General features: G+C 39.6%; 1 long non-coding RNA gene across 3 annotated transcripts; it reads right to left on the reverse strand.

Moving 5' to 3' along the window:
• Window positions 1-287: 287 nt before the first annotated feature.
• Window positions 288-23,162, reverse strand: LOC105310322. Of its 3 annotated transcripts, none has more exons than XR_002778510.1 (2): window positions 22,300-23,162; window positions 288-1,433 (listed from the first exon to the last, which is right to left on the reverse strand). It is a non-coding gene; the product is annotated as an uncharacterized LOC105310322 (long non-coding RNA). The 3 variants fall into 3 exon arrangements; XR_002778509.1 differs by lacking the exon at window positions 288-1,433 and adding an exon at window positions 13,931-14,874; XR_002778508.1 differs by lacking the exon at window positions 288-1,433 and adding an exon at window positions 13,931-14,874 and having other exon boundaries at window positions 22,198-23,162.
• Window positions 23,163-23,282: the final 120 nt, after the last annotated feature.

Here is a 23,282-nt window from a genome sequence, read left to right on the forward strand (position 1 = left end):
TTCCAGAATTATGAGCATTTATTCTCACATGAAAAATCCAAGAAACAGCCCCATCTGACCTTGACAGGATCCTAGAAGAAACTTCTGCTACCACATTCAGATCCTATCTAATGAGTAAATAAATAAACCAAGTGGTTCCAAAGTTTGGAAATTGACACATTTCATGATCACTGTATTTGCTTCAAATTACTTGAAGGAGGTAGAAGATACTCCAGGCTGCATGTGTTTCTGTCCTTTTCCTAGAGGCTAAGGACAGTAAATGAGACAGCTGGTGGTACTCTCAGTTCTGGGGTTCTGCTAAGCATTTTTTATTTAGGGGTCTTGGAGATGATTTTAAAAAATGAAATGGTCTGTCTTCTCCCTGCAACCCACCCCCACAAGAGGGCCGCAGTAATTCTGTATCTTGAGACAGTTATTTTAAAACTGCAGTAAAATGTCCCTGAAGTATATGGCTTCCATTTTTTCATAGCACTTGATGTGCAAATAACCTTAGGAAAGTTCTTTAACCTAAGTTACAAAGTTCTTTATAAAATAGGGTTAATAGTACTACTTTCTTCATACTGTCAGCGTGAGGACTGAATTAGTATGTCAAACAGACCTGCTGCACTGCCACCTGCAGGTGACACTACCCTCATTAGAGTCTGTGTGATCTACCCCCAGTGGAAGCTGTACAGCAGCCTGTGTAGCCATACCAGACAGTTCTACCTAACAACGCATATGGCACACAGCAAACACTTACTAAATAGTAGCTAGTGTGATGATGATGATGATGATGATGATGATGATGATGATGATGATGACTGTAACTTTTTCTTGCAAGAAAGGTAAACTTGCCTCTGGATGCTTCAAAGAGGCTTGGGTTAATAACAAAAAGGAAATTAGCAAATGTTAGACTTTCCAGACCAGGCATTTTCCTTGGTGCTTTCACGAGTATTATTTCACTTAATCTTCAGTACAACTCTATAAGGATATTATCACCTCTCTTTGACAGAATAAGAAATGGAGACTCAGAGATTTCAAGTAAGTCAAGTTATATGACTACTAAATATCCGAGCCAGAATAGGAATGTGGGTCCACATCGATGCTCTTTCCACAGTGGCAAGCTGCAGACCAGGGGGTGGGGAGAAATGCATTATGTTTTGCTCATCCAGCATCTATTCCTCCTTCTTCTGGAAGCAGTATCCTGATTTTCCATGACAGAAACTTCCCACGGACATTCTCGATCTATGTGATTTAGATGACACTAATGGCTAGCTGGTTTATTCTGTATCATATTGTCACAATGATGGTTCAAGGATGGATACTTGGCCCATGTCAACTTGATGAAAATCTCAGAACTTTTGTTAAGAACTTCAGAAACACAGAACCTCTCCTTCTGTTGGACTTCAAACTATAAAGCCTGGGACTTTCAAGGGTCACTCTGAGGCGGGAGCCTGTGTTCAAAAGATAGCAGAAAAGAAATGGAAAGTAATTGAGTCTGACATTTTATAAGCCCTTAGATTCATCTTTGTTTAGATGTACGTAAGCTAAATAATTCCAGGATTTTTTTCTCAAACCTATTCAAATTGGAAGGAAGGGTTCTTTGGTTCGGTTTGGTTTTTTATTTGGTTTTGGTTTTGGTTTTTTATCATGTACAATTGAAAGAGTCCTGACTGATCCAGGGGAGTGAAGAAAGTAATACATGGAGTTCTTAAATATATTTAAGCACCAAACCTTGTCTGTAAATATTCTGTTAAGAATGTTAATTCTGGATGGTGGAAATAAGGACATTTGTTTTATTAATCTTTACATGCTTTTTTAAAAACTTGACAAAAAGATCAGAAGATGTAACTAAAATTGTATTAAAAATAGTAAAATTTGTAAAAATAAATAAAATTAAAAAGAGCAGTTTCCAGCAGAGAAAAGAGAAAAAGAATGAATTCCACTTGGCACTTCTCAGATCCAAAACCTAATTACTTATATCTGGTGGTACTTCCCATGTGAACATCCTATGCCCAAGCTTTGAATTTGGGCTAAGCCGTGATGGTGAGTCTTGTGTGTCAACTGAGCGAGGCTAAAGTACCCAATTATTCAATTGAACACTCATCTAGGTGATGTTGTAAAGGATTTTGTAAATGTAGTTAACATCCACAATCAGTTACTTTAAATAAAAGAGATTATCCTCAATAATGTGAGTGGGCCTCATCTAATCAGTTGAAGGCCCTGAGAGCAGAACTGAGGTTTCTCTGAGGAAGAATAAGTATTTCCTATGGACTGCCTCATTGCTCCTGCCCAAGAGTTTTTAGCCTGCTGGCCTACCACATGGATTTCATGCTTGCCCAGCCAAACCCCACAATCATATAAGCCAATTCTTTGAAATAATCACTCTCTCTTTCTATCAAAACATAGTTAGATGACAGATAGACAGACAGATAAATAGCCTACTGGTTGTTTCTCAGGTAGAATCCTGATTGATCTGAGCAGTCATGCACTGGGTGTTTCTTGGGTGCTCTCTGATCTCTGATCCCCAAAGTGGGAAAAGCCTCCTCAGTTTTCCCCCAGGAGTCAGGCCTCTACTTGCATGCCTTCCTTTTCCTACCATCTTTCCTTTCCTTCTGAGGGGCTTCTGCCTCAAAAGCACAGAAGGCCTATATCTGCTGAGAGCAACATTTTCCCTGGTCTGTCTAGTTCAGCATGCATCTGCTATATATTATAAATACTATAAACAGAGCCACTTTGAAATGGAGCCAGTGCTGTCATGCCAGAGGAACCACCTTATACATCTTATACCTCAAATGGTTGGAATGTTAAAAACAGCAACATAATCATTGGATTGGGCCTAAGCAACCTTGTGCCTTGCAAAAAACAACAACAACGCTATTTACAAAGATAACAAAAAGCAGATATTATGACTACCAGACTAATAATTACAGGACTGAAAATGAAAAACATTATTTCAAATTAATTAATGTCACTATGTCGTGTTATCTGCACCAATAGAAATGCCTTCCTTCTATTGATGTAATTGTTCTCCTTCTCTTTCTCATAAATACCCACTGCCTTTGTCTCTTAATTGGAACATTGTTTGGACTTCTGCCTGAATCAGTGCATCCTGGATAGTTATTCTTATTGATTTCAGTAAACGCTTGTTGCTTCTCAATTTGAAAGGTCTTTTATTTTTAGGTTAACAAATCAGGATGAAGCCTGGCTTCTCCAGTTATAGCTTCATTGTTAAACTTACTCTTCATTTCTGTCCAACCCCAGAAGTTTACCATATTTCCTCTCCTTCCTCCTTCTCCCAGACCCATTTCTTTTTATCAGCTGTCTCCCAATATCCCTTTTCTCCTTCTTTCATGGTCATGTGATTTTTTAGCTAGCACATAACTTTCCAGAATAAAAACTACATTTCTCAGCCTCCTTTACAAATGTGTGGTTATAAGACTAGGTTATAGCCAACAGGATGTGATCAGAAGTAATGTGTTTAACTTCCAGGTTCTGAATTAAAAAAGGCATGCAGGGGTGGCTCCATAGTGTGATGGTTAGCATGTCTGCTTTACACACAGAAGGTCCCAGGTCTGCACCCCATGAGGAGCCACAGACCATACCCCGGGTGCGCCAGGCCCCGGGTGCACGTCGCGAGCGTATGGGAGGAGATGTCCCACCTTCAGAAATCCAGTTTTTAAAGGGAAAACGGCAACATCCATAGGTCAGGGGTGGAAGCGTGGGGCGGGGCGGGTGGAGGGGGTGGGGGCGGTGATTACAGAGGGGGAAAAAGAAAAAAAGGCAAGCAGAATATAGACAAGTGTTGAGCCATACTGGATTCTGTGGGCCACAGCACCATCCTAGGAGAGCAATAAGATAAATTGCCACCTAGACTTCATCTGGTTTATGATACAGATTTTTTGTATATCTGCAGCAAAAGCCAAATTTTCATTCTAACCAGTACACCACCAAGCTTGCCAAAAGTATAATCCACATCACTCAACCTTCTACTTCTTGAATCTCTGAGTGTCCTATTCTGTGACTGCTTCTTTTCCTTCCTACCCTTAAATATAGGAGACTCCCTTACTCCCAGGGTCTTTCTTTAAATCTAGTTTCTTTCTATACTTTCTCCCTTGGAAATCATATTCATTCTCATAGATGACTTCACACTCTTCTAAGCTTAACTCATCTCTAAGCACCAACTCTGCTTATGGGATCTCTCCTGCCTGAACAAACTCTGTGTGTTTAAAATCAAACAATCTCCATCTTTCTCTCTCACACACACACACAAACTCACCACAGGATGAGAGTAGACTACTTGCTCTCATCCTCATTTCCTTGGTTTAAGTAAATGGAGTAAATGATACCATCATCCTGCCAGGAGCCCAGGCTCAAAACTCTAAGGCAGGAGCCACAATCAAAACACTTATAGAGACTAGGCAAATGATGGGGAAAAGTGGAAATTGTGAGAGCTGAAGGACTCATAATCTAAAAAGAGCAACTACCACTTGGAGGATTTCTGACATATAGGAATGTAGGCCCAGTATTGTGAGATCATTTAATTTTTCAAAAGGAGTAAAATTTGGATTTTATGTTTTACCTAATCACTCTAGATTTTTAAAACAATAAAAGCTATCTTCTGCAGAGATGATAGTCAAATATTGAACTAGTAAGGTTATATTAATATATATCGATATGTAATTCAAATTTTAAAACATGTCTCATCCTATTTTCAAAGTAATATATAAGATGACTTGTTAAGTAATATATCTTGTAGCAAAAGTAATTCATCTGAACATTCTGTAAGTGTAAATCATTTGTTTATATTTGGAAATTACTCATCTTTTGATGCAGCTATCACTAAATTTTGTCCCTATGAATCATAATTTTACATAACGAACATCTAATTCTTCCAACGACTTCTCCATTGATTTGATCCTTAGGTGAATCTTTTAAGTAGAGAATTTTTTTCTTAATATCAATATCCTCAGCTTCTGATGAATAGCAATTACATTTAACATTCTCTAGACCTCATAAAATAATCTGAGTCTTTAATATATTCAATATTTCTATTATTGACTAAGTCACAAAAATCTTACTGAAATACCTTTTAACCAGTTAGCTTATTTTACTTTTTGTTCATCCTCAACCTGTGAAACTTCACAAACCAGTTGGCCAAATTTTAGGACTTAATAAATTCAAAGAATTGAAGACTTCAGTACCTTTTTCATTTCTGTCATCAAATACCTTTTCATATTATCTATTAGACAATCAAATAGTTTTTCTCTTGGAATTGGTACTTAATTTTGTTTAAAAAGGTATATCAATTTTTTTCTTATCTATAATACGTACCAAATGTTTCAAAGTGTCCTTTATTTGTTTGTGTTATGGACTACATGTGTCTCTCCAAAATTCATGTTAAAGCCTTACCTCCTCCTCAATGTGATGGTATTAGGAGGAGGGAGGTAATTAGGATTAGGTGAAGTCATAAGGGTGAGGGTCACAAGGATTAGTGCCTTTATAAGAGTCAAAGGCGAGCTGGCTTCCTCTGTTCTGCTCTGCTCTCTGCTCTGCGCTCTGCTCTGCTCTGCTCTGCTCTGCTCTGCTCTGCTCTGCTCTGCACTCTGCTCTGCTCTACTCTCTGCTCTGCTCTCTGTTCTGCTCTCTGCTCTGCTCTGCGCTCTGCTCTACTCTGCTCCGTACCACATGAAGGCACAAGAAGTCAGCAGGCTGCAAACTGGAAGAGGGTTCTCACCAGAACCAGCCCCTGCTGGCACTGTGATCTGTCTTCCAGCCTTCAGAACTGTGAGAAATAAATTTCTATTGATTATAAGTCACCCAGTCTGTGGTATTGTTATAGCTGCCCAAACAGACAAATTTAGATATGTTTAATCATTTTATAATCCATTGAAATAATGTCACCCTAATAATTAAAATATTCCTCACAAAGCTAAAATAAGTATTGACATTTCCAGTAAATTATCATTTATTAAGGCCAAAAGTTTTTAAAACACATTTTTCAAATGTCTGACTACTCCATTTGTTTCTATTACAATGAACATATAGAACTTACTGATTTCCAAACTGCTTTTTGCAACTCTAGCACTTCAAGCTGTCCATCAAGTTTTACTTTTCATTACTCAATTTGGAGTTCTCTCTGATATTTGATGTGTAATAGTAAATAGTTTTTTGAGAAAAATATAAGAATCACTTGACTTAGATCTTACAGTGCTTTATCCAAAATTAATTAAATTTGATAACTTAGTGCCAAATTAAAACATCCAAATTTTTTCTAAACTTTTGGCTGAAACTCCAGATTCTCTCTGGTCTTACACTGGCACTTTTTGTACAAAATCCAATGACTTTTTTTTAATTGTAAAATATCCTAATGATATTTTTATGGAAATATTTTTCAATGAAATATAATATTTTGGCCCACCAGCAAAGTTCAATACATTGTATTAAATGTGAGTCCAAGTACCATAAGATCAACAAAAACCATTATCTTCAAAAATCTTGAAATTTGTATTTTAAGTAAATCGTTAAAACACTTTTATGTGAAACAAATGAAGTTTCTTTGAGGATGATTTATAATGTATTGCCTTGATTACGTTTTATAAAAAAATTGATTTCCCATTTATGTACATCTATGTTTTGTAACAATGGGTCCATAGTACCCATGTCCATATCAGTGTTATTCCTTGAGAACTCATAAATATTTTCATGGAAATGCTTAATTGTATTTAATTATATAGTGCTAAAATTCCAATGGTACCTTCTAAACCTTTTTGATTGCTTTATTCTCACTTTGATAACATTTTGGGGGAGTTTTAAGTTTTCATATGTTTAATATATGAAACTGTTTTAAACTTCTTCCTCATTAATGATCACACACTTTCTTCACTCAAACCACAAGTTTTAACAGCATCCTGATGAAATATATATCATATGTACTTTGATTTTTTAACACATAACTACTGAGCACTATTTGCAGCTAAAATTTCTATCACTAGCAATAAGTCAAATTCCTGGTTGGAAAAAATCAAATCATTTTTCATTCCAGAACTACAGATTTTATTAATAAAATTTATTTAATACAAGTTTTATCTTGTACAGATTCTTGCACAGTATCAAAACAAGTTGCAGGTTAGGACTCACTATAATTTCCTTCTTTGTTCTCCTGTAAATTAACAAGATTCATATTTCTTATATTTAAAAGTATTAAAAATGTATCCAAATTTTGTTGACTCTTCATTCTCAGAATTTCTTTTAACATTTTATAATAAAATCTTAAATGTATAAATACAAAAACACTGCACAGCTACTACTTTTGAAAAAAATTACAATGTGCTAATAAAATTATTTTGTTAGTGACTCTCCTAAAGCATACGCAACTCAGCCAATCCCTTCAGTGACTCAGGCCAAACTATGGCATCAATGTTTCTCAGATGTTGCTACAATAGGAGGCCCATTTTCTATGGTACTATATCCTAAAGCTGTCAGTACGAATCAATGAGTTTACATTAAAATTTCTATTAACTAATTATATAACACAGAGCACAATTACCATGAAGTATTTTAATACTTCACCATCCGTGAAGTGCAGGGTGCATAAACATCAACTCTGGTCTATCTGTTGAATTTAGTCCAGGGGCTGCCAGCTTGTTTCTGGCCAAAACTTCAGATTATCAGTGGATCCTGGATGGGAAGATGGGGTTGCATTTCAGAAGCAGCTCTAGAAGAGTAGTTCATGATTACTTTTTTGCATGCAGGATGGATATCAAGTGATGTCAACCCCGGTCCACCTCATTGATTGAAGTTTCCTGCCTGCCTCATTCATTACTGGTGGAATTTATAGCTATTTTGAAAGATAGTATAGAGTTTTTTTCAAAGCTACACAAGTCTCACCTTAGAATCCAACAATTGTGCCTCCAGTGTTTATGCAACTGCACAGCGTTCCAGTGTTCACCAGACCTAGTAAGATCGAACTGGTCCCAGAGGCTTGAGCAGGCATGGTTAGCAGCCAATGACTCTAAACTGACCTCGAGAACATAGCAGAACCAAGGTTCATGGAACTCAAGTAACAGAGGTGCTTAATTGTGTTTAATTAATGAATAATACATCAATATTTGTTCATTAATTGTGACAATTCTGTAGAAAACTAGAAAGAGAAATTAGAAGTCAAGTAAGAAAAATCTATTGCATCAAAATGGAAACTTAGAGGAAATGGATAATTTCCCAGTAAAAATACACATTAACAAAGTGAACCCTAAAGTAAGCAAAATACAAACAGACCAATTGGCAGGCCAGGAATTTCTCCACCCTGCCCCCAACCCTCACTGGCTTTCCCCTCATTGTCCTGAGGTTTCCCTCTCCAAGTAACAAGAAAAAAATTCTGAGATGTTCTAAATGAAATTACAGTGGCTGGAGAATGGAAGAAAGAAACTGAACTGTTAGTCTACAGTGGCTGTGGGCCAGCTAACAAAAGACTGTTGGAACAGACCTGGCAAACAATAGGGCCTCAGTCACACTGGGTGAGTGAATATTGAAGGTGAAGTGGGACACTCTGGATGTCATCTAGCACTGACCTAGACTGAGAATGAAGGCATCAGGACAACTTGCTATAGATCTTGTTCTTTTGGAAAAGTCTTATTGTTATTGAAAAGATGCAAAATTAAGTTCAGGGAAAGCAGCCTCCTTGATTTAGGGACAACCCTAAATATAATAAACTGCTAGGGGTGTGTGGGTCCAAGGCTCTCAGAGGTGTTTCACTTCCTCCCAGTATCTCCCTCCATCCACCTAAGAAACCCCATACTCAAGACACCTCGGATCAATACCCTCTCTACTTGATGGGAGCAGGGATTGAGCTGTCAATGTTTCCAGCCCAGAAAAACCTTTGTCCAGTCTTTGGAACTTGGAAAACCCTCTCCTCCACCCTAAGCCCATCCAATCCCACCTGTTCCTCAATTCCTGTAACTCCTAGAATGTTTCTGAGTCTTCATTAGAGAGACGAGCACTCACCAAGTATCAATTGCCGAGGCTTACTCAATCACCAGGTTCTACCCAAACCACAGATATGTTCCTGGTCCTCATGAATAAATGGGCTCCTGTGTGACTCCACCAGGACTATGGCTAAAACTCCTTCCTATCTTGTGTGGTCTCGAGGAGTGGAGCCTGCAAAGCTAAGAAGCCCTGATTGTGCTGCCTACCTGATTGTGCTGCCTACCCAGCCCTACTTAACCCCAGGCTGGAAAATCACAGAGTCTCACACCTAAGAGACAAAGCCCAAATCATGGTGTGACTCTTAGGGCACTCTACAACAAGGCCCTAAACTTCAGACTTGCCCTTGGATAGACCCCCACCAGTCCCATTCACCTGTACTGCCTGTTATCCAATTACCAAAAATAGTTTTTTTTATGAATTTTGTCCAATTTTCCAGGTGTTTATGGTGAAAAGAAGCCCCACAATACTTACGCATTCATGGAACATTCTAGAATGATCTTTTTATGCACCTTTTTCTCCTACTGGACTTTGAGTTCCCAGAGCACAGCTAGATTGTGTTGGGCCCCAACACTCAGCACCAGACTGACTATAGCTTTCATCAGGACTCAATGTGGTGGCTTATCTCCAAGGATAGCCACCATCAATCCCTTCCCTTCTTATGCAGATACAACAGCCTTCCCCCATCGAAACGTTGGGTCTGTCCCATACAGAAGTGTCCCCTCCAAGATTGCTGTTTTGTATAGGTTAAGATTTAACTGCTGTAACAAAGGACCCCACATAAGAGTGGCAGACAGAAGTTTGCATCATTCTCCCACTAGCTCTGGAAGCAGACGGTTCAGGGTTGCTGGGCTCCTTTCCCTGATGCCTCTGTCATCCCAGGGGAGTTGCCCTCATCCACAGCAGCCAGGACTTAGCTTCAATCTTAGAGCTAAAGTTCCCAGCAGCAGGACAGAGGGAGAAGCAGAAGGAATGGACTAGGCAATGTCCAAGAAGCACAAATCTGTTCCCTCCCCATACTGGAAAAAGAGCTTGGTAACAGCCTAACTGCAGAGGAGGCTGAGAACTCCATAGTCTTGGGTGGCCACATTCCCAGCTATAAGTCAGGTGATGGGTTGCTTTGAGAAAGAAGCGGACAAGGCTATTTAGTAGCCACCTGGTGGACAAGGCTATTGGGAGCCATCTGGATTTCTCTGCCGCCTGCTTTTAATGTTCTCTATTACCTCCCCCACCATTCCCTATCCTGAGTTCTTGATTTATGAGGAAGCTGGTAAACTGAATCAAGTAATTCATAATTCCAGAACCAGCTAAAAATCATGAGCTAGTGAGTGCTTTTCATTTAATTTGCTGGCAAATTGCAAATGAGACTCTGTTCCTGACTCTGAGGCTCTCTCTCACCCCAAGCACACTGTGTACAAGCAGCCAGAGGTGTCTTATCCAATGGCAGTTGATCATGACCCTCTCTGCTCAGGATCCACTGCTCTTTAGAACAAATCCAAAGCCCTTCATGTGGAACTGAGCTGGGACTAATGAGGGAGATCAGAGGCAGCACTGGCCCAACCGGCCAAGGCCAGAGCTCACAGAAGAAGTCTCCTGAGAAGAGCACTGTCATTGGACCTGACTGCTATCCAAGCCCTAAGCTGGGGGATTTTTCAGTTTGGAGATGGAGCAAAATATACCAGTGGGGGTGGGTCCTAGAAACAAGGGGTTCTGGCCCAACTCTCCTTCCCCAGCTTGGCCCTACACCACTGTCCTATATGCACCTAATACTCTAGCTTCCTCCTGTCCCCATGCCTCCTCAATTTTTCAGTTAAACCTATGCATCGTGTCCCCCCTCTCGACGGGTAAAGGGGAAGGCTTGACTCCTTGCCTTTTAGTCAAGAAACTCAACTGCACAGATAAGTTGACTCCTAAGCCATTTGGAGCCCAGAATCCTGCCACTTAGGCCACAGGACCGAAAGTCTCCCTCAGTCCTTCTGAAAATGTGAGGTAATGTGGAGGAAGATAACACAATTTCTGCCTTTCTGCCTTGCGTTACAGCTGACAGCCTTGGAACCACATTCATTGCTGTTGAGAGTTGCCATGATAATTCTCTTCAGTAATTTTTCCATTAATTGTTCTGATTAAGTCCTAATACTACATCACTATATGCTTCTCAAACTGTAGGATGCACAACCCCAATTCTGTTCAGGGAAGATGCAACACAGAGTCTCCAATATATCTTTGTGGAGCATCCAGTTTATTACAAGATTTGGAAAAACCAAGTACTTTAATAAGAATTGCTTCCTCTCCCACAAACATGGAAGAAAAGAGGAGCAGGGGAAGGGAGAAAGGCCCCAGGAAAAACAGTCCAGTCTGAAGTTGCAACTAGGTGGGGGCCAAGGAGTCGAACTGTAGCAAAGGCGGCCTCTCCTCTTGTCCCCCAGAGAGCTCTAGGCCGTCCTCCAAGCTCACCAGGTATTTTGGGTACGATGCTTCTGAAGGCCACTGAAATGACCAGTATAATCCTGATCTGAATCCTGTACAGAGAACTCTGGGGAAATTTGCATACCTCCATCATCTGCTGGACCAAGTCCTTCACATATAATCATGTACTCCTGGCACTGCTCCCACCTGCAGTTGTTTGTATCTAGCCTCTGGCCAATCTCCCACGCCACATTGCCAGCCTCCCTGGAGCTCAGCATTTTAGAGTTTGGCATTTAAAATACAAGGAAAGAGGCTTGACCTCTCCCCAAGTCTTTGACTGTGGCCCTGCCTTGGCCATTCACAATTTAAAACATACAATGGCTTTACTTGGTCCATGTGACAATTTTGCCATGCCACTTCTTAATGGATGGCCTACAGTAAAGGCGTCTTAATGGAAAGTTCAAGAACCTCACAACCACCCCTGACAGCCCTGGATAGGGCCAGAATTAGAGGCTGGAGTCACACCATCATGTTGCCTGCGTAGAGGGAGTTTTCCTTGCTAGTTCCCTCTGGGGCTCCACTGCTGCTGCTATTGCTGCTGCTGCTGCTGCTGCTGCCATCGCCGCCGCCACCACCGCCGCTGCTGAAGCTGGCAGTACTGTGGTGGAGGAGGAACCCCAAGGGCCACTCTGGGAGGCTGGGCTGGGGGTGGCAGTCCTCAACTCTGGTCTATGTGGGAGAGTGGTGGTCCTCCACTTCAGGCTAGCTGGGGGACTGGCGGGCTCTTTGGCCTTTTGCCCTGATAGCTGAACCCTGTGGGTCAGGGAAGGACTGCATCTGTTGAAGTCTGGGGAAGGGAAGGGCCTTACTGTGATGGTGCAACCCTCCACCTTGGGTCCTTTATGGCTCAGAATCACGTATGTTGACATCGCTCTGTCATACTTTCTGCCTCTTACTGACTCCTAGATCTGTTCACGCTCAAACCCCAGGTTAATCATTATCTCGGTCACCTGGGGCTTATGCTGTCACAGGGCAACTCCCTGTAAGGCCTGAGTTCCTCCTCCTAGCCCATGTTTAGCTATGTCTTTTCACTATTCTTCCAGAGTTCTTCAGTCATGGGGGTTGAGAGTCAATAATGTTTTCAAAGTCTTCTCACACTCAAAAGACGTGAAATAGGGGACATGGTACTGCCCTCTCGGGATCTGCTGCTGTAGCTACCAAAAGTCTTTTGCCATGAATGGCAAGGTCCCAGTGACCATTTTGTATGACTCCCAGGCTCCACATATCTGCTCCAGGGCTGTCGTAGTTTTGGCCCTGGAAGAGCTCTGGGGCCGCATAAGGGAGGCTGCCACAGAACATGCTCAGCTTTAGCTGACAAACTCATTGCTGAGCCCAAAGTCTGCAAGTTTTACATTCAGCTAGGCATCAGAAAGCATTCTTTGGCTTCAGGTCCCTGTGGTCAATGCCCCTCTGTTGGCAATACTGCAAGGTTGATACCAGCTACTAGAAAATGCCTTAGGTCTCATTCTCCATCCTATGACCATGGTCCTGCAGATAATCAAACACGTGCCCTCTGTTCACATGCCTCTTTACAAGAAACAGTGTATTTTCAGGGTCAACCACTTCAAATAACTTCACAATATTTGGGTGGTTCAGGGACTTCATGCAGTGGGCTTCTCGAAAAAGTCTAGAGGAGCCCTGCTAATTAACGACTTTGACAGCCAACCTCACCCTGGCAAAGGTTCCCTGGCCAATGGTATTCACGAGCTCATAGTGGCCAATATGGGGGTCCTTGTCAGCAGAGATGGCTGCAAGATCATGTGGCGTTGTGACCTGCTAATTACATTAACTGATACTATCAATGCAAACTACTATGATAGCAAACAATACTAACTATGCTAACTCTGCTTACTAACAATGCTAATAAACAATACTAACTACACTATGCTGACTGATACAAATACTAACAATGTTAACTATGCTTACAGTGTTAATAAATAATAACAATGCTAACTGTACTAATGATACCACTACTAGCTCTATTAAATGTACTAACAATGCTAACAACACTAAAAATATTTTCTAAGAAAAAAATGAGAAAAGGAACAAAGAAAATTTTTTAAAAAGAAAATATAAGAACAAAGAAAAAAATCGAGGAAAAGAAAATGGAAAATGTGAAGAAAAAGAAAATAGAAAAATTAGAAAGATAACAAAGAAAAATAAGAAAAAGGAGAATAAAGAGAAAAGAAAAACGAGAAAAAGGAAGAGGAAAGATAAAAAATAAGCAAAACAATGACAACAAAAAAGAAAACAATCTAACTAGTGCAAGTCCAACAGGTCACCACAAATCAGCCCAGCCAGGATCCGACATAGTTTTTTGTAATTCCATCACAATGGTGCCTTATGAGGCCAGAACAAGAAACAGACCAATCATGGCTGGGGATAAACCACAGTGGTTTTCTCATTTCTTTGTCTCAAGACCCCTTTTTGCTTAAAAACAAAACAAAAAACAAACAAGAAAAACAGGAAAGGACCCCCCAAAACTTTTTGTTTCTGTGGGATATTAAAGATTGATAGTTACTTTATTAGAAACTAAAATCTGTAGGATGCTTTAGTGTCCTTTTCATTTATAATTTGAATATGTGTAGTAATTTTTGTCGTTTAAAGACCTTGAGTGTCTATACTTAAAAAAAATTAATTCCTTTTTTTAAAAAAATGATGCTACAATTTAACTGATATCACGATATTAGAGGAAAATGTTCTGTTGCATAAGACAAGATAGCATACACTATTAACATGTATAAAGCTGAGAGGAGGTAGCTTTCATCATAAGATCATGAGCAGATTTCTCATCAGAAACTGTGGAGACCAGGGGGCAATAGGTTGATGTAGTCAAAGTGTTTGAAAGAAAAAAGCTGTTAACCAAGAATCCTATATCTGGCAAAACTATCCAAAACTGAGGGAGACCTTAAGACATTCCCAGATAAACCAGCACTGAGGGAGTTCTTTACCACCAGACCTGCCCTGCATGGAATGCATCCTTCAGGTTGGAATGAAAGAATACTAGGCAGAGACTCAAAGGCTGATGAAGAAATAAAGATCTCAGCTAAAACTCAATGCATGGACAAGTACTATTGTGACTTTGGTTTGTAGCTCTACTTTTTGTTTTCTACTTTAGAAACTAATGTATTAAAAAGAACAATTATAAGTCTATGTTTATGGACACACATTGCATAAAGGTGTAATTTTGTGACAACACCACCAGGATGGGATCAGAGCTGTGAAGGAGCAGAATTTTTATATGTTCTTGAAGTTAAGCTGGTACAGATTCACATAAGAGTGTTAAGGTCTTAGGTCACTCTGGTGACCAAAATATATTTCTCATATATATTTAGTCTTCATCTGTGGTTTCTGGCTCATGGCATCCAAAGCCCTTGGAACTTCCTTAGCAATAAAAACAACGGGAGAATTCTTTTGTTACAATGTCTAGTCTCTTGTCCTCAATTCCTGAAATGATAAAAGTGAAATGAGTTCCTTGTTAGTTGTAATAAGGCCCTTTCCATCACAACTGGGTTTCTGTTCATAAGATGACTTTTTGAAAGCACCTAAAGATGAGGGCTGTTTGCCAGGGGAACCAGTCATGATTCAGTCCCACCCCCTGATTTCCAGGAGGGGAGACAGGGAGCAGTAGAGGTCAAATCCATCACTAATAGCCAATGAATTAATAAACCATACCTATGTAATGAAGCCTCCAAGAAACCCAAAGGAAGAGTGTTTGAGGACCTTCCACATCAGAGAACCAGAGTGCTTCTATATGCCACAGTGCCAGGCCCCACCTCCACAGGGACAGAAGCTCCTTTGTTTGGGACCTTTCCCTATATATGTCTTCTTCTGGCTATTGATTTGTGTTTTTGAATATCCTTTATAATGAACCAGTAATCTAGTAAACTGGTTTCTTGAGTTCTATGAGCTGCTCTAGAAAATTCATCAAACCCGAGGAAGGGTTGTGGGAACCTCTGATTTACATCCAGTCAGTCAGAAGTACAGGTGACAACCTGAACTTCTGATTGGCATCTGAAGTGGGGACAGTCTTGTGGAACTGAGCCCTGAACCTGTGGGATCTGAGGCTATCTCCTGGTAGAGAGTGTCAGAATTGAACTGAATTGTCAGACATCCAGTGGGTATCTGAGAATTGTTTGGTGGTGTGGGTCCCCACCTTCGCATCAAAATTGCATACCAGAATCTTTAACAGGTGAGATCACAGTGTGAAAACTCACCTTGCCACACACTTAGGACATCAGCACTTATCACTATGTGTGTTTTGTATACAGAAAATGAAAAAATAATAATATGAGAAATATGGTGGAGTGAGAGACATCCCCAAATCTCTCCCCTTGAAACAAAAATAAGTTGAACATCTAAAACTCAACCAAAAACTCCCAAACTACACACCAGCATGCCTGAATGCAGGATCTGCGCATAAGAGCTACCACAAGTCAGAACCACAGGAGTCAGATGGTAGACTGGGAGAAACAAAGAAGCTCCTCTTGCAGCCAAAGCTCCCTATAGGAGAGAGGGGAATGGAGAAGGTGCAGGAGTTCCCTGAAGAGCCCTGCCTGGGAGAGCTGTGAGTTTCACGTGGCCCGCGGCAGTGCACAGGCATCAGGGAAGAAAGCAGACAAGGAGGACAGCAGAGAAACAACAGTTGATTATTACCAGCCATGGCTGCAAAATGCGAGGCTGAGCCACAGCCCCCACCCCCCAACCCAGAGGGCCACTCCCCACATATCCTCTGAGACTGAACACCACTGAGCCTCAAGGGAGACTAAGCAAATGCTGCTGAAACTGGCGCTAACACTGACAGAGAATGAGACTGAGGGTAGCTAGCGTGATCGTATATCTATAACGAAAATAAAAGGCATTATTAAGACTTTATATAAAACAGGGATCCAAGAGGCTTAGATGCCACCTACTGTAAACCAAAAGAAAAACACCTTCTTTGCAACAGGCTAAAGAGAGACCTTTATATGATAAATCTTTCTGGGGAAAAAAGCAGAATACACTTCCATTAATACCTAGGCGGAGAAATAGTCCATTAAACACCATAAACCACCAAGGTGACAAGTCAGCTCAGAAAGAAAGAAAAAAATCTCCAGAAAATAAGCTTATAGACATAGAAATATGTGACTTAAATGACAGAGAATTCAGGATGGTACTTCTGAAAAAACTCAATGAGATCCAAAACGATTCATATCAACAATTTCAGGAACAGAAAAAATTACTAGATGAGTGGAATGAGTTCTTTAGCAAAGAGATTGAAACCCTCAAAAAGAACCAAATAGAACTTCTGGAAATGAAGAACACATTGAATGAGATGAAAAATGAAATAGCAGGCTTGAGAAATAGAGTCAACCAAATGGATCAGTACTATCAAAGACAGAAATCTGGAAATAAATCAGAAGGAAGACGAGAGAAACTGAAGAATGAAAAATAATGAAAGAGAAATACAAGAACTAGCTGATACCATCAGGAGACGAAACATAAGAATAACGGGCGTTCTCTAAGGGGAAGAAAAGAAGCAGGGATTAGAAAGCATTTTCAGACAAATAGTTGACAAGAATTTCCCAAATCTAAGGAATGAGCTGGAGCTTGGAATTCAAGAAGTCAACAGAACATCCAATTATATCAACCCAAATAGGCCTTTTCCAAGACATACTGTATTAAAATTATCAAAAATCAATGACAAAGAAAGAATTCTCAGGGCAGCCAGGAAAAGGAGACAGTAATCTATAAAAGAAAACCCATTAGATTATTGTCAGACTTCTCAGAACAAACATTACAAGCCAGAAAGGAGTGGAATCAAATATTCAAACTATTAAATGAAAGGAACTACCAGCCAAGAATAACATATTCAGCAAAGCTCTCCTTTAGATATGAAGAAGAAATAAAGACCTTTCCTGACATACAAAAATGGAGAGAATTCTCCACTATGAGGCCTGCATTACAGGAAATATTGAAAGGGGTCAGCTCGCCTAAAACAAAATGGAAAACAAACAGGGCATTATAAGCTTAAAAAATAAGAGATATGCTATAACAAGAGAATAATAAACATTCAGCATACGTGGGGACAAATTGAGACAACAATGACTGAAAAAGTGAGGATTCAAAGATCTAAATTCGCAAAGGGGAATGGAGATAAGGCATGTGCAAAAGAATATGGATGACTGTATATATATATATAAAACTATCCTTTTCATATTCATAATGGTAACCACACATCAAAGATTCAGAAGTGAAGTATATAACATAAAACAAGAAGAACCAGAGGGAAAACCCACAAAACCCAACCAAAATAAAGAAAAAAGACACACAAGGGCAAGGAAGCAATGAAAACACTGAGCTACCAGAAAGCAAAAGATAAAATGGCTATAAGACTTCATATTTCAATAATCACCCTAAATGTAAATGGACTGAACTCACCAATAAAAAGGCACAGAACTGCAGATTGGATCAAAAAACAAAACGCAACCATATGCTGCCTCCAGGAGACACACCTCAGTTCCAAAGACATATAGACTCAAAGTGAAAGGGTGGATATGATATTTAAAGCAAATGGCACTCAGAGAAAAACAGGAGTACTGGTACTAATATCAGACGAAATAGACTTCAAAATAAAAAAGGTAAAGAAAAATATTGAGGGACACTTCATAATGATAAAGGGAATCATACACCAAGAAGACATAACACTTATTAATATCTATGCTCCCAATCAGGGAGCCCCGAAATATATAAAGCAATTAATAACAGAACTAAAAGGAGAAACAGACTGAAACACTTTTGTAGTCAGATATGGATAGATCATTTAAATAGAAAATCAATAAGGAAATAACATCCTTAAATGACACATTAGACCAACTGGACATAATCGACATTTACAGAGCCTTTCATCCAAAAACAGCTGCTTATATATTCTTCCCTAGTGCATATTCTCAAGGACTGATCACATACTAAGACACAGAGATAGCCTTAACAAATAGAAGAGGGTTCAAACCATACCAACCATATTCTCTGATCATAATGCTCTGAAGCTGGAGATCAACTGTTAAAAGAAAGCAGGAAGAACCACAAATACATGGAGATTAAACAACATGCTACTGAAGAATAACTGGGTCAGAGAAGAAATAAAAAGAGATCAAGAGATACATAGAAATGAAGGATAATGATAGTACAACATATCAAAACTTTTGGGACACGGCAAAAGCGGTCATAGAGGAAAGTTCATATCATTATAGGCCTATCTCCAAAAACAAGAATGAGCTCAAGTAAACAACCTAACACTTCATCTTAAAAAATTAGAAAAGAACAAATGAAGCCTAAAGTCAACAGAAGGAAAGAAATCATCAAAATTAGAGCAGAAATAAATGAAATTAAAAACAAACAAACAAAAACAATAGAAAAAATAAATGCAACAAAGCTGATTCTTTGAGAAGGTTAATAAAATTGGCAAACCCTTGGCTAAATTCACTAAAGAAAAAAGAGAAAGGACACAAATAAACAAAGTCAGGGATAAAAGAGGGGAAATTATGACAGACACTGCAGAAATACAAAGGATCATACAAGAATACTATAAAAAAGTATACAACACCAAATTTAATAACCTAGAGGAAATGGACCAGTACTTAAAAAGATACAACCTTCCTAGACTGAATCAAGAAGAACTGGAAAATCTAAATAGACTGATCAGCAGTATGGAAATTGAAACAACTATCAAAAACCTACCAAAAAGTAAAATTCCAAGACCACTTGGCTTCACCAGTGAATTCTAATAACATTCGAAGAGGATTTAATACTGATTCTCCTCAAACTCTTCCAAAAAATCAAAGAGGAGGCAATATCTCCCAACTCATATTATGAGGCCAGTATCAACCTGATGCCAAAACCTGATAAAGATAACATAGAAAAAGAAAACTACAGACCAAGATCTCTCATGAACATAGATGCAAAAAAATCCTAAATAAGATACTAGCGAACCAAATACAGCAACATAGTAAAAAGATTATACACCACAATCAAGTGGGCTTCATCCCAGAGGCACAGTGATGATTCAACATATGCCAATCGATTAATGTGATAAACCACATAAATTAAAAAATAAGAATCATATGATCATATCAATAGATGCAGTAAAAGCCTTCAACACGATATAGCATCCATTTATAATCAAAACATTTAACAATATCGGTATAGAAGGAAAGTTCCTTAACATAATAAAGGCCATATATGACAAACCTTCAGCCAACATTATACTTAATGGTGAAACACTAAAAATCTTCCCTCTAAGATCAGGAACAAGGCAAGGCTGTCCAATATCACCACTGTTATTCAATATAACATTGGAGGTCCTAGTGAGTGCAATCAGGCAAGAGAAAGATATAAAAGGCATCCAAATAGGAAACAAAAAGTCAAACTGTCACTATTTGTGGATGACAGGATTCTCTATATAGAAAACCCTAAAGACATCACAAGAACACTACTAGAAACGATAAGCAAATATAGTAAGGTCTCTGGATACAAAATCAACGTTCAAAAATCCATAGCGTTCCTAGATTCTAATAATGAAGTGTCAGAAAAAGAAGTGGAAAAAATAATTCCTTTTGCAATTGCAACAAAAAGAATAAAATACCTAGGAATACATCTAACGAAACATGTGAAGTTCCTATATAATGAAAACTATAAGACCCTATTAAAAGAAATTGAAGAAGATACAAAGAAATGGAAAGATATTCCATGTTCTTGGATTGGAAGAATCAACATAGTTAAAATGACGATATTACCTAAAGCATTATAGAGGTTTAATGCAATCCCCATCAAAATCCCATTGGCATTTTTTAAAAAATAGAACAAAAAAATCATCAAATTTGTATGGAAGCACAAAAGACCCCGAATTGCCAAAGCCATCCTGAGGGAAAAAACGAGGCTGGAGGCATCACTCTGACCAGCTTCAAATTATACTACAAAGCGACAGTAATCAAAATGGCATGGTATTGGCAGAAAAACAGACACACAGATCAGTGGAACAGAATCGAGTGTCCAGAAGTAAATCCATGTTTACATGGGCAAATAATTTTTGACAAAAATCCAAAACATACAGTGGAGAAAGGAAAGCCTCTTCAATAAATGGTGCTAAGAAAACTGGAAAGCCACCTGCAAAAGAATGAAATTAGACTGTTGTCTATCACACACACCAAAATTAACTCAAAATGGATTACGGACCTGAATATAACACCTGAAACAATAAATTGCATAGAAGAAAACATAGGAACTAAACTCAAGGACCTTGGACTTAAAGAAGATTTTATGAATTTGACCTCAAAGGCAAGGCAAGTAAAAGCTAAAAATAAATGAATGGGATTACATCAAACTAGAAAGCTTCTGCTCAGCAAAAGAAATGTCAGCAAGATAAAGAAACAACCACCCAAATGGGAAAATATATTTGCAAGCAACACCTCTGATAAGGGCCTAATATCCAAAATATACAAAGAACTCATACAACCAATAACAACAAAAAAACAAATGATCCAATCAAAAAATGGGCAGAAGACCTGAACAGACACTTCTCTCTAGAGCACATACAAATGGCCAACAAATATATGAAAAGATGCTCAATATCGCTAGGTAATAGGGAAATGCAAATCAAAACCACAATGAGATACCATGTCACACCTGTTAGAATAGCTATAATCAACAGGACAAGTAATAACAAATGTTGGAGAGGATGTGGAGAAAAAGGAACCTTCATACACTGCCAGTGGGACTGCAAATTGGTATGGCCACTATGGAAAAAAACATGGAGTTTCCTCAAAAAAAACACGAATTGATCTACCATATGATCCAGCAATCCCTCTACTGGGTATTCATCCCAAAGACGTGAAAACCCATTATCTGAAAAGATATTTGCACAGCGATGTTCATAGCAGCATTATTCACAGTGCCCAGGACATGGAAGCAACCGAAGTGTCCTACGATAGATGATTGGCTAAAGAAGCTGTGGTACATATATACAATGGAATATTACTCAGCCATAAGAAGAGATGAAATACTGCCATTTGCAACATGGACGGACCTCGAGATAATCATGTTAAGCGAAATAACTCAGACAGAAAAAGTTGAAAATCACATGATGTCACTTATATGTGGGATATAAACCTAAAAGCTACAAATGAACAGGACAAAGAAACAGAGACTCAGGGACATGGACTATAAACTAGTGGTTACCAGAAGGTAGGGGATGGGAGGAGGGGGCAGGTAGATGGGGTAAAGGGGGTCAAATATGTGGTGACAGAAAGAAATCTAACTATGAGAGGTGAACACAGTGTAAATATATTATGCCTTACTGTTAAAGTGTACAGATGACACTTATTGGATTTCGTTAACCAATGTCACCATAAAAAAATAAATAATAATAAAAAAAAGATAGTCTATGCAAACAGTAACCAAAAGAGAGCAGGATCCACTCAAAGGAAATAAATAATCGTGGATTAAACTCCTCAGTCAAAACACACAGATTGGCAGAATAAATTAAAAAACACAATCTAAGTATTTGCTGTCTACAAGAGACATACTTTAGATAAGACATAAATAGATTGAAAATTAATGTTTGAATATATTCTGTACAAATAGTACCCAAAAGAGGGCAGGATGGCTATACTAATGTCAGACAAAATCCACTTTAAATTAAATATATCCATGTTCATAGTAATATGAATTTTCTGTGCCTGGGTTAGGTTCTCAAAAAAAGAGAATTTATAAAAATTCTAAGAAAGGACTTACAAGTCTTGGCTACCCTCTAGAAATAGGAGGAAAGAGAAAAGTAGACAAAGCAATCTCCAAATTATTATTGCAAAAAAGCATTTCACCACATCTGCAACCAACAACTTCTACTGGTCCAGGACAGGATTTAGCTCCATGAAATCTTCCCTAATCCACAGCATCCACCTCCTTCTCCTCCTCTAAACGCTCATAGCATCAAGTCTCTTTTAGATTATTTTACCACATGCTACCGCTGATTATAGATGAATTGAAAATAAATCCAAACTCTCCGTCTAAGCATCCATTGACCAACCCATTGGTCCACGAACACACTAAATCTTATTGTTCCCCTTCACAGAGCCTTTGTCCTAGCCAAACAGGACTTCTTTCCTCAGATCTTGAGCATTCACACCGCCGTATCTTCCTTACAAGTTTCCTCAATCAGGCATCTTCCTTCCTCATATTTCTTCTCGCCGGAATCCATCTCTGTTTGGCCCAAAAGCAAATCCTCCAGGCGGCCTTCCTGGATTTCCTAGTAGGCTAGAGAATTTCCTTAGCTGCCCCACCTCTTCTCCAACCGTCAGTCTCTCCGTGCACTCATCCCATTCTTCCTCAGATAGCTGGGGCCCTGCAGGAGTCAAGACAGGCCTCGGGTTTGCTGACTCTACAAAGGTGTTCCCACGAGCCGAACACCTACTAGGTGCCGGGCACTGTGGTCGGCGCTGGGATTAAGCCTGCTCAAAGTAGCTTACAGCCTATTCGCTGAAAGCATGGAAGTGACCCGAGACTCCGTCTCGCTTGCACAGTCGCGGGCGCAAGCGAGGACTACCACTTGCCTCATTTTCTCCACCAGCTAGCACTGCTTCTATCTCCTGAGATTACACGCCCTGCCACCTACGCTCTCGCGTTGCCAAATCGGCTCAACCGCACCGCCACGCCGAACACTCTCTTCCGGACAGGTCGGGAGCCCCGCTGCATCCCGGGAGTTGTGGTCTCCGCAGTAGCGCAGCCGCCGGGCTGCAGCGCGTGGCAGGAAGCGGAAGCGACTTACGGACCGCCTCTGACATCGAACCCGCCCCGTGCCGTTTGGCGCCGCGACGCTCACC

This window comes from Pteropus vampyrus, unplaced genomic scaffold, assembly GCF_000151845.1.
Source record: "Pteropus vampyrus isolate Shadow unplaced genomic scaffold, Pvam_2.0 Scaffold2279, whole genome shotgun sequence".
NCBI classification, from domain to species: Eukaryota; Metazoa; Chordata; class Mammalia; order Chiroptera; family Pteropodidae; genus Pteropus; species Pteropus vampyrus.